General features: G+C 47.2%; 1 protein-coding gene across 1 annotated transcript in view; it reads left to right on the top strand.

Moving 5' to 3' along the window:
* Positions 1-13,662, top strand: part of CACNA1A (calcium voltage-gated channel subunit alpha1 A) — a 421,027-nt gene that overhangs the window by 154,070 nt on the left and 253,295 nt on the right. The gene's annotated exons all lie outside the window — the stretch shown is intronic.

The raw sequence follows: 13,662 nt of genomic DNA, 5'->3' as shown, positions 1-13,662 counted from the left end.
GATTCTCCTGCCTCAACCTCCTGAGTAGCTGGGATTACAGGCACCCGCTACCATGCCCAGCTAATTTTTGTATTTTTAGTAGACACGGGGTTTCACTGTATTGGCCAGGATGGTCTCCAACTCCTGACCTCGTGATCAGCGTGCCTCGGCCTCCCAAAGTGCTATGATTACAAGCACGAGCCACCATGCCCGGCCTGCCTATATATTTTTTACCTGGGTATGGTGGCTCACACCTGTAATCCTGCACTTTGGGAGGCTGAAGTAGGAGAATCACTTGAGCCCAGGAGTTCATGACCAGCCTGGGCAACACAGGAAGACCCCATCTCTACAAAGAAAAATGAAAATTAAAAATTAGCTGGGTGTAGTAGTATATACCAGTAGTCCCAGCTACTCGGGAGGCTGAGGTGGGAGGATTGCTGGAGCCCCAAAGACCGAGGCTGCAGTAGGCCATGATTGTGCCCCTGCACTCTAGCCTGGGCAACACAGTGAGATCCTGTCTCAATCAAGTAGTTTTTGTATTGACGTGAAATTCATGCAACATTGTTAACCATTTTTAAATAAGCAATTCAGCGGCATTCAGTGCATTCACGATATTGTACAATCTCCATCTCTTTCTAGTGCCAAATATTTTATCCTCGCCCCTCCCAAAAGTCCTGTATCTGTGAGGCAGTTGCTCCTCATCCTTCCCTCCCCATATCCGCCCTAACCTCCACCACTCCTGGTAACTACAAATTTGTTTTCTGTTTCTACGGATTTGCCTATACTGGCTCTTCCATATAAATGAATTCATGCAATATGTGACCTTTTGTGTCTGGCTTCTTTCACTTAGCATAATGCTCTGGCGTCTGTCTGGGGAATGAAATGGAGGTCAGAAAGACAGGCAGTAGACCACTTTGGAGCCTACTGAGATTGTAGATGTTTCTGTGGGAAGGGACAGTGGCTTGACCTTGGGTGCTGCTGTAGAGGCGATGCTGAGCAGGAGAATTCGAAGCCTAATTTTGGAAGTAGAATTGGTGGGGTCTGATGATACATCAGCTGGAGGGGGAGGAAGACGTAGGAACCTGGAAGGTCTCTTAAGGCAACCTTACCTGAGCTGCTTACTCGGCAGCTGGTGGTACAGTTCATGACAAAGGTTAATAGAGACATGGGATTAGGGAAGGAATGGAAGAGTTTGGACCTTGGACACTGTAGGGTTTTGAATCGTGTCCACCAGAAATTCAGATGCATTTGTATCCTCAGAACCTGAGACCTCATTTGAAAGTAGGATCTTTGCACATGTCACTGAGATGAGGGATTAATCATCCTGGATTAACAGTGGACTCAAGATTCTATGGCAAGTGCCTTGATATGAGCAGGTACAGGAGAGAAAGTCAGTGGTGATGGAAGCAGAGAATGGAGTGGTGCGGCCACAAGCTGAAAGACACGTAGAGCCACCAAAACCGGAAGAGGCAAGGAAGGACCCTCCCTTCGAGCCTTTGAAGGGAGCTCAAACCTGTTAACCCCCTAATTTCAGACCCTTGCCTCCAGGATGATGAGAGAACAAATTCCTGTTGTCTTAAGCTACCCAGTCTGTGGCAATTTGTCATGACTGCCCTGGAGAGTAATATAGACCCTCCTGTGAGATGCTCTAAGAAGACACAGAGTGATATAGCTGTTGCTAAGGCCACTCTGAGTAGCAAGGAGGAAATCAAATGGAGAAGCGCCCCAACTCCCCCTCCTCTCCAGTCTCTTGCTGGTGCCTCCCATTGGCCAAGCCTACCTGGAAGGCAGAAAATATGGTGAAGGGCAGAGTTGGGGGGCTTGGGTGATCCAATCACAGAAATCAGCCCTGCCTTTACCAGGACACCGAACAGGGCAGTGAGTGAATATTTTAGGGAGAAAGGACAACAAGAGAATGATGAAATCCGTCAAAATGCATGCAAGCTCTAGAAAGAGGGTGGAGATAGAGAAAGGGCGGTTACCTAGGATTGGAGCCCCAGGGAAGAGCAACATTTAGAGATTGGATAGAAAAGGAGGAGCAAAAAGGGAAGATTGACAAGTAGAGACCAGGAGGGTAGGAGGAAAACTAGAACAACATTAAGAAGGGCACGGTCAAGTAATCTGGGCACAGAAGAATGGCCCTGGGATTTGGCAGCCTGGGAGGTCTTTGGCAATCCTCTTGGGAAGAGTTTTGATTGAGTGATGAGAGCTAGAGGCCAGCCTGGGGAGAGTAGAAAAAGAATGTGCAATGAGGACATGGAGGGAACACGTGAAGGCAACTCTTTATGAAGGGGAGTAGAGAAATAGATTGGTGGCTGGAGAGAAATTTGGAGTCGAGGGTGGAGGTTTTAGTGATGGAAGAATATTGATTTCTGTAAATTGGGTCATTCCCATCCATTATGCCAATATGCACGGGTGTCTTCTCTTATATAGGATGCTGGGATTCTCAAATGCCCATTTGAGGTTTAGCATCACGAATTTAATGTCATCAGCCCAGATAGTGGACCTCATTCAGGAAAGTTCCACTACCCGGGTTGGGAAAGGCAACTAGTTGAGTTCATGCAGGGATGGATTTTTTTTTCCGGGAGGGAAGCAGGCAAGCAAGTGCAATATAATCAATTCATATAAGGTTGACAAGGCAGGAGAATGTCGTGAGAAATGGTGGGGTCACTGGGTTGCCGGGCTCAACGGGATGGACGTTGGTTTCCATTTAAGGAAGTTAATGAGCTTGGAGGTGGTTAAAGAGAAGGATGCTAGAAAGAGGTATTTTGGGGGTAGCTGGTGTAACTTCTGAGCATGCATAGCTGGAGTGGCTTGGAGGAGACATCAGTTATTGATGAAGAGGTAGAGACATCCTCTCTTGATCAAGGAAGCAACGGACCAGCTGGACAATGGTCTCTCCACAGAGAAATTGGAGGTTACGAAATGTTAAAAGGCTTCTGTTCTCCTGTGGATCTCAGGATCTTGGCTGCTGGTGCTACCTCTGACCTTGGACTTCCCATTGAGCCCAGCAGCACTGGGAGGGACTTTCATGGCCTTGGCTGGTTTAAGGGGGACCTTCTTGTGTTTGCTGACTTTCTTGGGGGCCTTCCTGGCTGCATATGCTTTTGAGGGAGCCATCTTCACCTCACCTGGCTTCTTAGGTATGTTTTCCACCTTATCTGGGTTGGGAAGGTCTTTCTTCGCTGCTTTTGCTTTCTTGGGGCCCTTCTGACTGGGTTTTCTGGGGGCCATGATGGTGGACATCTTCCAGAGCTGGGTTTTCCTTTCGTTCTTGGGAACTAATTTGAGGCTGCCAGTGGCCCCACCTTGGTCTTGGAGTTGATGGTCTGAAGGGAATTTTCAGGTTTATGTTTGTTTGTTTGTCTAATTTTGAGATGGAGTTTTGCTCTGTTGCCCAGGCCGGAGTGCCGTGGCACGATCTCAGCTTGCTGCAACCTCCGCCTCCTGGGTTCAAACAATTCTTCTGCCTCAGCCTCCCGAGTAGCTGGGATTATAGGCATGCACCACCACGCCCAGTTAACTTTTGTATTTTTAGTAGAGACAGGGTTTCACCATGTTGGCTAGGCTGGTCCCGAACTCCTGACCTCAAGTGATCTGGCTGCCTTGGCCTCCCAAAGTCCTGGGATTGCAGGTGTGAGCCACCATGCCTGGTCTCTAGGTTTAAGTTTAAACCATGAAGTAGATGGAATGTATAGAGAGATGCCAGGGAAATGGAGGCTTTTACTGACCGCTGAACAGAGATGTCACTCCTGCAAGAGAGGAAAAGGATTCCCCCTTGGCAGAATGAACATATAAGGGAAAGTGCTTGAAAATTGAATCGGGAGACAGAGATCTCACACGGCTCAGAGGTCCCTAGAGAACTTTACTGACCTGGAAAAAAAAAAAAAAAAAGAAACAGGGAGGGAAAGTCTTCAGTTCTTGTTTGGAATCTGACTCCAAAGTTTCCTCATTCCTCACCCTCTTCCCAGACCCTGAGAGCCTGAAATTGATGGATACTTTCTGTTTAACACTTGGCTTGTTTTTTTCTCTTTGTGTTTTCATTAGGAGATCTTTATTTTGCTTTTGTGTATTTGTGTGTTTTCCATAAGTCATATTAATTCTTCCATGTTTATACTTTTGGGCCCAGAGGAATTCATACGTTTAAATTATGGATTTAATTTCAGAAGGTGTGTACACACACACACACACACACACACACATATCTCATTTTTAAAAAACTATAGCCCTGTAAATCTGCAGAAAATATGGAATGTGGCCTAGATATGGTGGCTCGTGCCTGTAATCCCAGCACTTTGGGAGGCCGAGGTGGATCACCTGAGACCAGGAGTGGGAGACCTACCTGGCCAACATGGTGAAACCCTATCTTCACTAAAAATACAACAATTAGCCAGGCGTGGTGGCAGGTTCCTATAATCCCTGCTACTCAGGAGACAGAGACAGGAGAATCTGTTGAACCCAGGAGGTTGAGGTCACAGTGAGCCGAGATCACCCCACTGCACTCCAGCCTGGGTGACAGAGCAAGACTCTGTTTCAAAAAAAAAAAAAAAAAGTCAATATGCATCCGCTCTGACACCTAGCAATTTCACATCTTGGAATCTGTCCTGCAGGAAAATTGTCACAAGTGCATGAGGCTGTATGGTGAGATTATTAACATTTTAAAAGATGGGATCTCACTCTGTCACCCAGGCTGGAGTGCAGTGATGTGGTCATAGCTCACTGCAGCCTTCACCTCCCAGCTTTAGAGGATTCTCCTGCCTCAGCCTCCCTAGTAGCTAAGAGTACAGGTCTATTCAGCTATGATGATGGTAGATGTAAGACCTAGAAGGGCAAAAAATAGGAAAAGTTATTTACTATTGGCAGCAATTGTCATAAAGTAATCAACATTTAGACCAGGTGCAGTGGCTCACACGTGTAATTCCAGCACTCTGGGAGGCTGGGGTAGGCAGATCACGAGGTCAAGAGATTAGGACCATCCTGGCCAACATGGTAAAACCCCGTCTCTACTAAAAATGCAAAAATTAGCTGGGCTTGGTAGCACATGCCTGTAATCCCAGCTACCCAGGAGGCTGAGGCAGGAGAATTGCTGGAATTGGGGAGGCGGAAGTTGCAGTGGGCTGAGATTGTGCCACTGCACTGGCGTCTGGTGACAGAGCAAGACTCCATCTAAAGAAGAAAAAACATTTATTGCATGATTATAGTGAGATGAATTGTATCCTGTGTTTTTATAGGCACATTAAGTTTCCAAAGCTTAAAAAGCTTTTTAAAAAGATATTTATTTATTTATTTTAAGAAATATGGTCTTGCTCTGTTGCCCAGACCACAGTGCCATGGTATGATCACAGCTCACTGCAGCCTCAAACTCTGGGGTTCAAGCAATCTTCCTGCCTCAGTCTCTTGAGTAGCTAGGACCACAGACATGTGCCAACATGCCTGGCTAGTTTTCTTATTTTTAAATGCATTTTTGTAGAGACAGGATCTAGTTATGTTGAGCAGGTTGGCCTGAAACTCCTGGCCTCAAGTGACCCTCTGCCTTGGCCTCCCCAAGGGCTGAGGTGATAGGCATCAGCCACTGCATTTAGCCCACATTAAATTTTCCAGTCATCACAGGAACCAAAGTAAACTATGAAACACCCACGTTTATTGAGCACTTACTATGTGCAGGGCCCCGTAATAGATTATTGTTATTTTATATATCAACTCATTCCATTTGCACACAACCTATGAGGTAGGTGATATTTTCTCCGTTTTATATATGATGAAACTGAGGCTCATAGAAGAAAACTGCCTTGCCTAAGGTCAAAGCCACGTCTGATCCCCAAATCCTTTCAACTCCTCTGCACTACTGTTTTTTAATGCAGATATCGCCAATTTTCGAAGCAGAAGCACCATTTAGCAGCCCGAAGTAGATTTCTCATTTGAGAACCAAAGTGTTGGATCTTCTTGGTTAATATGAAAAAACAAATGACACACAAACCTACTTGATAATTCGGTTTTTAATTTTCTCTTCATTTGATTTTCCTGATGACATGATTAATCTTTTTCGTCTCTACCCTGTATGTGAAATGTAGGTCTTTGCCAGTGTCTCAGAGAGTGTTAATAGTTGGTGCTGGGTTTGTTTTTCTCTCCCCCGGGCTTCCTGTCCCTGGTTGCTAGCGAAATGAAACGTGTGCCTCTTTGCCGCTGGCCGTGGTGCTGAAAACATCCTGGGCAGCGCTAGGGTTGCCCTTGCTAGCACGCCATCCCTGCTGAGAGTCTTAGGCTGATCAGCGGGTGGAGAGATCTTTTCCGGGCTTCATTTTGGTTAGTACTGTGTGTTGAAGAGTTTGAAGCTCACGTCTGAGAACTGGAGACTGTGTGGATTACTGGAAGTTGAAATAGTAGTGAATAATTCCTACCTGAGATGAGCTTATGAGGGTGTGGACTAGCACTCAATGTTTGGCCTTTGCTAAATTGTGGCAATTGGTTGGGACTTGAGTGGGGTGTAACCCATTTGGTCTAATCCATACGGTTAGGGCTTCAAGTGCACCTGCACTCCACTTTTTAAATGAAGGCAAAACCATCCACCTGCTAACCAGGATAGCTCCTGAGTGGTCTTCGTGAACCACCAGCTTAAAAGCATAGATTGTGGGCTGGGCACGGTGGCCCATACCTGTAATCCCAGCACTTTGAAAGGCCAAGGCAAGAGGATTGCTTGAGCCCAGGAGTTCAAGACCAGCCTGGGCAACATGATGAGACCCTCATCTCTACAAAAATGTTAAAAATTAGCCAGGTATGCTGGCATGCACCTCTAGTCCCAGCTACTCAGGAGGCTGAAGTGGACAGATGGCTGGAGCCTGGGAGGTCAAGGCTGCAGTGAGCTGTGATCATGTCACTGCATGTCACCTTGGGCAACAGAGCAAGACCCTGACTCCAAACTAGCAAAAGGCATAAACTGTGGAGTTGGGCAGACCTGGGTATGAGCCCCAGCTCTGCCAGTACCTCCTTTGTGACCTTGAGCAATGTGTTTAATCTCTCTAAGTCTGAATTTTCTTATCTGGAAAATGGGGCTTACCACAGAATGCACCTTGTAGAAATGTTGCAATGAATTAACTGAAACAAAGTGCTTACCAGAGTACCCACCCAAAGGAGCACTTGGAAACAAGGCTGCTGTAATTATGGTTGCTATGCTTGTTAATTGCCCCATAATAGCTTATCATGTTGCAGAGTTAAATTGGGGCATGTGTTTAGTGGAGCAAGGAATATGTCTTAAACCATACGTCTAGGGTCCTGGGATCCCCCACTCTTTTCCTGGTGATTGTGATGAGCATGGAACTAACATGAAAATAAGGTCTGCTTGGCTTCTTCCCACAAGCCCAATGACCTGGGTGACTGCTACAAGCATCTGTTTCCTTAGAACCCACTCATCAGCAGCCCCCGTAGTGGAGACGCAGTCATCATGAGTTGACAAACCTGATTTGATTTTCACACCAACCACAGGAGGTTTGAAATAAGCTAAGGGTGAAGAGCACCACAGAGAGAGTGCACCACAAAGGTCTTGCTAAGGGGTGGGAACTGTCAGCCATGCCCACTTTGAGAATTTTCTTTGATGTTATGAATCCCAAGACCAAGGTCCTGTTCACAGGTGCAAGCCCTCCTTCTTTCCTATGCAGAATTGTTAGTCTTTTCCAGGGTTACATACAGCCTCTCTCTGGGGCCTCTGCAGGTCCTGATCAATTTCGTTGTGTATAGAGTTCTGTGTCTCCTCACCTGCCTGCAGGGCTGTCTGCTATTCTGACTTCCGAGAGCCATTTCTGGAGCCAGCTTTTCCTCCCATCAGGGATGCTTCTCTTCTTTCAGCCCCCGCCCCCCTTTGGCCTCCTAGGATGGCTGATTTTTCTGGATCCCGCTGACACAGGTGCTTTCTCTCAGAGCCAATCAGGGAGCAGAAAGGCTCAGCTCAGCTAACAGAGGCATTGCTCACCGCAGCTGTGAGTTAGAACTCAGGCTTTCTAAATTGGGAGGATCAGGCATGACTTAAGGTTGGGCTGAGAAAGCCTTACCTCCCCCCAGCTCGACTACCCAATGCAACCTTTGACTTCTGCCCTAGGGCGAGGCATCTCTTACCATGCCATGAACTCAGCGGCCCATCTTTCTTTCATCTGGGCACCAAGTACATCATTGCATATTTCAGGACGTTTCATTGTGTTCTTAACATGATCATTGAGACTTGGCCTGAGATGAAGTCAGGGGAAAGATGTAGGCAGCAGGACCTAGGCCCCCCACCTTCATTTCCTCCACTGGCGATTTTTGTTTTGATTTGGCTTGGTTTGGTTTTGAGATGGAGTTTCGCTCTTGTTGCCCAGGCTGGAGTAAAATGGCATGATCTCAGCTCACTGCAACCCCCACCTCCCAGGTTCAAGCTATTCTCCTGCCTCAGCCTCCCAAGTAGCTGGAATTACAGGTGTCTGCCACCACACCCAGCTGATTTTTGTATTTTTAGTAGAGATGGGATTTCGCCATGTTGGCCAGGCTGGTCTTGAACTCCTGGCCTCAGGTGATCCACCCACCTCGGCCTCCCAAAGTGCTGACATTACAGGCGTGAGCCACCGCGCCAGGCCCTTCCACTAGTGTTTTGTTGTTGTTGGTGGTGGGTTTTTTTTTTTTTTTAGCATCAACTATATAATGAATGCTCTCCTGGGCACAGAGCATGAAGCAATGAACAAGGTAGACACAATCCCACATACACAGAGTGTGCAGTCTCGTGGAAGAGACAGGGAACAAGATAAAGAAAGAAAAAATAGCAGATGCTTGACTGGGGATCGGAACTAAAGAAAGGAAAACAAAATAAGTAGGCCAAGGGAGCTGATGGATGTGACCTTTGAGGAAAGGCCTAAAGGAAGTGAAGGAGGAACTCATGTGGATGTCTGGGGAAAGAGTATTCCAGGAGAATGAACAGCAGGTGTAAAGGCCCTGGGGTAGAAGTGTGCCTGGGGAATTTGGGGAATAAACAAGAGGCTGGTGTGGCTGGAGCTGAGTGACTAAAGGGGAGATGAGAGGAGGGAAGTAACGGAAGCAGGCCATGCACCTTGCTAGTGCTGGGAGGACTTTGTTTTTGCTTTTGAGTGCAATGGGATCCATGGGAAGGCTTTGAATACTTCCACATGCATTTAGCTGACATTTTCTTCTCTGCTTTTGTCTCATTCCAGCATTGCTCTTACTTCCTCAAAACCTTGGGTTTCTTCTCAGGCTCTTTTCCCAAGTGGGAGCAGAAAGCTGGTACCCAGGGCTCTTAAATTCTCCTCCTGGGGTCAGAACTTGGAGGAGAAAGCTTGGAGGAGAAAGAGGAACCCCCACCTCTTTCTGGATGACTCAAAACCGTAATTACCTGAGCTCCTCCTCCTACCCCTGAAATAGAGGCACTTAGCACTTCCTAAACTTCCCTGCGCACACAGATCCCCTGGCGATCTTTTAAAATGCAGATTCTGACTCAGCAGGTGGAAGCAGGGCCTGAGGCTGCCTTCCTAACAGAAAAGGTGCTGGTTCTGGGACCACGCTTTGAGTAGCAAGGGTCTAAGGTCATTGCTGCAGATTTCCATTTGGGACATGTCTGTGGACATTTGCCGGGGTGTGGGTGCACAGAGGGAGAAGGGAACGATGTTGGAGAAGCAGTGTGAGTATCTGTATTTGACAAGAAGTAAAATGAAGCAGGTTGGGAGAGAAGAGCCTCTTTCTTTTTGCCTACATGATAAGGCTTCATTGTTACACCGAGGGCCCTGGGTCTGAAATCCAGGTGATACTGGCCAATTGAAACCCTGATAATGCAGCCCATAGAAGTGCTGCGTGCTGCATGCTGGCCTTCTGGGACTCTTCCTGGAACCTTCAGTGCCAGAGCTGATGCAAAGGAAGTCACATCCCTGCCATTGAGGGGCAGGAGGCCAGGGGACCGGAGGAGTGGGATGGAAGAAGCGCATGTAAGGAGGTTGACTTGGCAGGGAGATGAAGCGAAGTCAGCTTCAAATCACAGCGAGAGGAGACCGGGGAAGGGCTTGGCATTTCTGCTCTGTGTACAAATATTGTCTCTTATTTTCCGGGCTGCAGGGTGAGGCAGAGTGGAGTATTTGTGCAACACAGCCCAGCTTTGTTCTCTGGGCTCCTAATGCCTGTCAGCTCGGAGGCAGAAAGCCAATCAGAGAATATCGTCGGCAAGGCCGGCTTTTGTTGGCTCTCCAAATTGCCCTGAGTCTCAAATTTTGCTTTTCAGACTGTGCTTGGAGCTTGCCTTCAGCTGCTTTCAGCTGGAGGCAAAGGCTGAAGCTGGTGACAAAAGGAAGCCTGGTTTTCCTGCCTTTCCGAGACTTTTACTGAGGAGGTTTCTGTTTTAGACTCTGTTTTCCCAGCTGGAAAGTGGGTTTCGCTCTCCCTCTAGCCTGGGAGGGATGGCCCTATGGCACCTCCAAAATACCAAACCTAACTCCAAGGCAGAAGGGGAGACTGAAAGCAGTTAATTTTCCAAAGGATAGAGCTAGGAGGAGGGGAGAGGTTTAACATGGTCAAGTTGCTCAAGACACACTGATTGATATCTCTACAGAACACGGAATTTCAGTGCCCCCAGGGGACACTCAGCAGGGCTTAGAGACCACGTGAGGTTGTCATCACTGGACAGGAGGGGATGCTACTGGCATCTAACACGCAGAGGCTGGGGATACTGTTGAATGTGCCACAGTGCCCAGACAGCCCCGCCAAGGAGAATGATTCAGCCCCAAACCTAGTGCCGAGGTTGCTCCGGGGTAACCAACACCCTGTGGCCTTTTCACTCAAGCAGCCGCTTCTCCAGTGTCTACACGTCCTTCTCAGAGATTGCCAGATCCGTATACAGAGCCCGTTGGCGTGGGACACTTCTGAGGAGCCTGGCAGGGGGACAGGGGACTTTCCCATTCACCAGCTGATCAGCAGTCCGGGAGCTAATATGAAATAAATAAGATAGATCCTCCCCACCCGCCCTGCAGATCATCCGGTGGACACGAGGGCCGGAGGCCTCCTCAACCCAGATGAGAGTTCCCAGGATGCAGGGAGGAGGTTGCCTGGGCAGACTGGAGAGAGTGCAAATGGAGTGTCTAGGGATAAGCACGTGGACGACCCCGCCCCTGACTTGAAAGAGCAGATTCTCAGAGGTCCGCTCTGACCGCTGTATTTTTTTTTTTTTTATTGAGGTAAAATTCATATAACACAACCATTTTAAAATGGCATTTAGGGCTGGGCACAGTGGCTCATGGCTGCAATCCCAGCACTTTGGGAGGCTGAGGCAGGAAGATCACTTGAGCCCAGGAGTTCAAGACCAGCCTGGGCATCAAAGTAAGACTCTGTCTCTTAAAAAAAAAAAAAATAGGCACACATGGTGGTGTGCGCCTGTAGTCCCAGCTACTAAGGAGGCTGAGGCAGGAGGATCGTATGAGCCTCGGAATTCAAGGCTGCAGTGAGCTATGATCATGCTGGTGTACTCCAGCCTGGGTGACAGAGCAAGATCCTGTTTCTTTTAAAAAAGAATGAAAAGAAAGACAGGTATTTAGTACATTCACATTGTTGTGTAACTGTCACCTTTATCTAGTTCTAAAACATTAAGCAGTAATTCCCATTTCCCTTCCTATTCCCCAGGAACCACGAATCTGCTGTCTGTCTCTGGATTTGCCTGTTCCAGACATTTTACATACATGGAATTATACAATACATGGTCTTTTATGTCTAGCTCCTTTCACTTGGCATAATGTTCCAAGGCTCATTCCTGTTGTAACATGTATCAGTACTTCATTCATTTTTATGGCTGAATACTATTCCATTCTGTAGGTAAACCACGTATTGTTTATCTATCCATTGATGAAATTTAAGTTGTTTTACCTTTCAGCTGTTGTGACTAGTGCTGCTGTGAACATTTCTGTTGGTTGGAGTCCCTGTCTTATAATCCTTTTGTGTTTATACTCTGGAGTGGAGTTACTGTGTCACATGGTAATTCTGTGCTTCACTTTTTGAGAAACCAACAAACAGTTTTCTGCAGCAGTTGCCCCGGTGTTTTGTTGTTGCTGGTGGTGGTGGTCGTGTTTTGAGACAAGGTCTCACTCCCGTTGCCCAGGCTGGAGTGCAGTGGTGCGGTCATGGCTCACTGCAGCCTCAGCCTCCTGAGGCTCAAGCAGTCCTCTCACCTCAGCCTCCCAAGTAGCTGGCACTACAGGCCTGCACCACCGTGCCCAGCTAATTTTTTGTAATTTTTGTAGAGACAGAGTCTCACTTTGTTGCCTATGCTGGTGTTGGACTCCTGGGCTCAAGTAACCCTCCTACCTTGGCCTGCCAAAGTGCTGAGATTACAGGCATGAGCCACTGCCCCTGGCCAGCTACACTCTTTTATATTCCCCCCAGCATGAGAGTTGCAGTTTCTTCACATGTTCACCAACGCTTGTTTGTTTGTTGTTTTAAATTCTAGCCATCCTAGTGGGTGTGAAGCAGTATCCCATTGGAGTTTTATTTGCATTTCCCTGATCACTAATACACTCATCTACTTACAGGCCATTTGACTATCTTCTTTGGAGAAATGTCTATTCACCACTTTCAATTGGGTGATGTTTCTGTTGTTGTGTTGTACATGTTCTTTATATATTCCCGGTACTAGACCCTTATCAGATACATGATTTGCAAAGAGCTGCTCCCATTCTGTTACTTGTCTGTTAACTTTCTTGATAATGTTCTTTGAGGCACGAAATGTTTAAATGTTGATGAAGCCCAGTGTATCTGTTTTATTCTGTGGCTCATGCATTAGGTGTCAAATCTGATCACAGTGTTTTATTTATTATTTTAATTATTTTTGAGATGGAGTCTCACTGTGTTGCTCAGGCTGGAGTGCAGTGGTGTGATCTCAGCTCACTGCAACCTCCATCTCCCAGGTTCAAGGGGTTTTCCTGCCTCAGCCTCCCAAGTAGCTGGGACTACAAGTGTGCACCACCATGCTGGGCTAATTTTTGTATTTTTCTTAGAGACAGGGTTTTACCATGTTGGCCAGGCTGGTCTCGAAGTCCTGACCTCAAGCGATCCACCTGCCTTGGCCTCTATTTATCTATTTTTAATTTATCATTGATTGCTTGATTGATTGAGACAGGACCTCCTTCTGTCACCCAGGCTAGAATGTAGTGGTACAGTCATTGCCCACTGCAGGCTTGACCTCCTCAGCTCAAGCAATTCTCTCACCTCAGCCTCCCAAGTAGCTGGGACCACGGGTATCTGCCATCATGCCGTGCTCTGCCACTATCTTTTAAATTGCAGCCCTGACCCCTTCCACTGTCTGTACCCGTCACCATCTCCCTACATACATAGAATATGTGATGAACTATGTAACATGGCATATGCAGGTATAACATGATATATACATCACGTAGTATACATGATGTAGTTATTTATTTGCGTCTCCTCTAGGAAGCAGGAGGAAGCTTCTCTTGTCTGCTTTGCTCTCAGCTGTGTCCTAGCCCAGATGAGAGTCCGGCACACAGCAGGTACTGAGTAAATATGTGTACAATGAATATTGCAGGTGAGATAGAAGCAGAATATCCACAGTTCCCTTTAGATGTCACCTGCTCTGGGTTTGAGATCTGCAGGGATTTACTCTGGACAGGAGAACTGAATAATTCCGCCTGTGCTCATGTGGGTTGGGAGGATCTGGAG

Source organism: Sapajus apella, unplaced genomic scaffold (genome assembly GCF_009761245.1).
Source record: "Sapajus apella isolate SASKATOON/1434 unplaced genomic scaffold, GSC_monkey_1.0 scaffold152, whole genome shotgun sequence".
NCBI lineage: Eukaryota > Metazoa > Chordata > Mammalia > Primates > Cebidae > Sapajus > Sapajus apella.
This window is presented reverse-complemented; position numbering and strand designations above follow the sequence as displayed.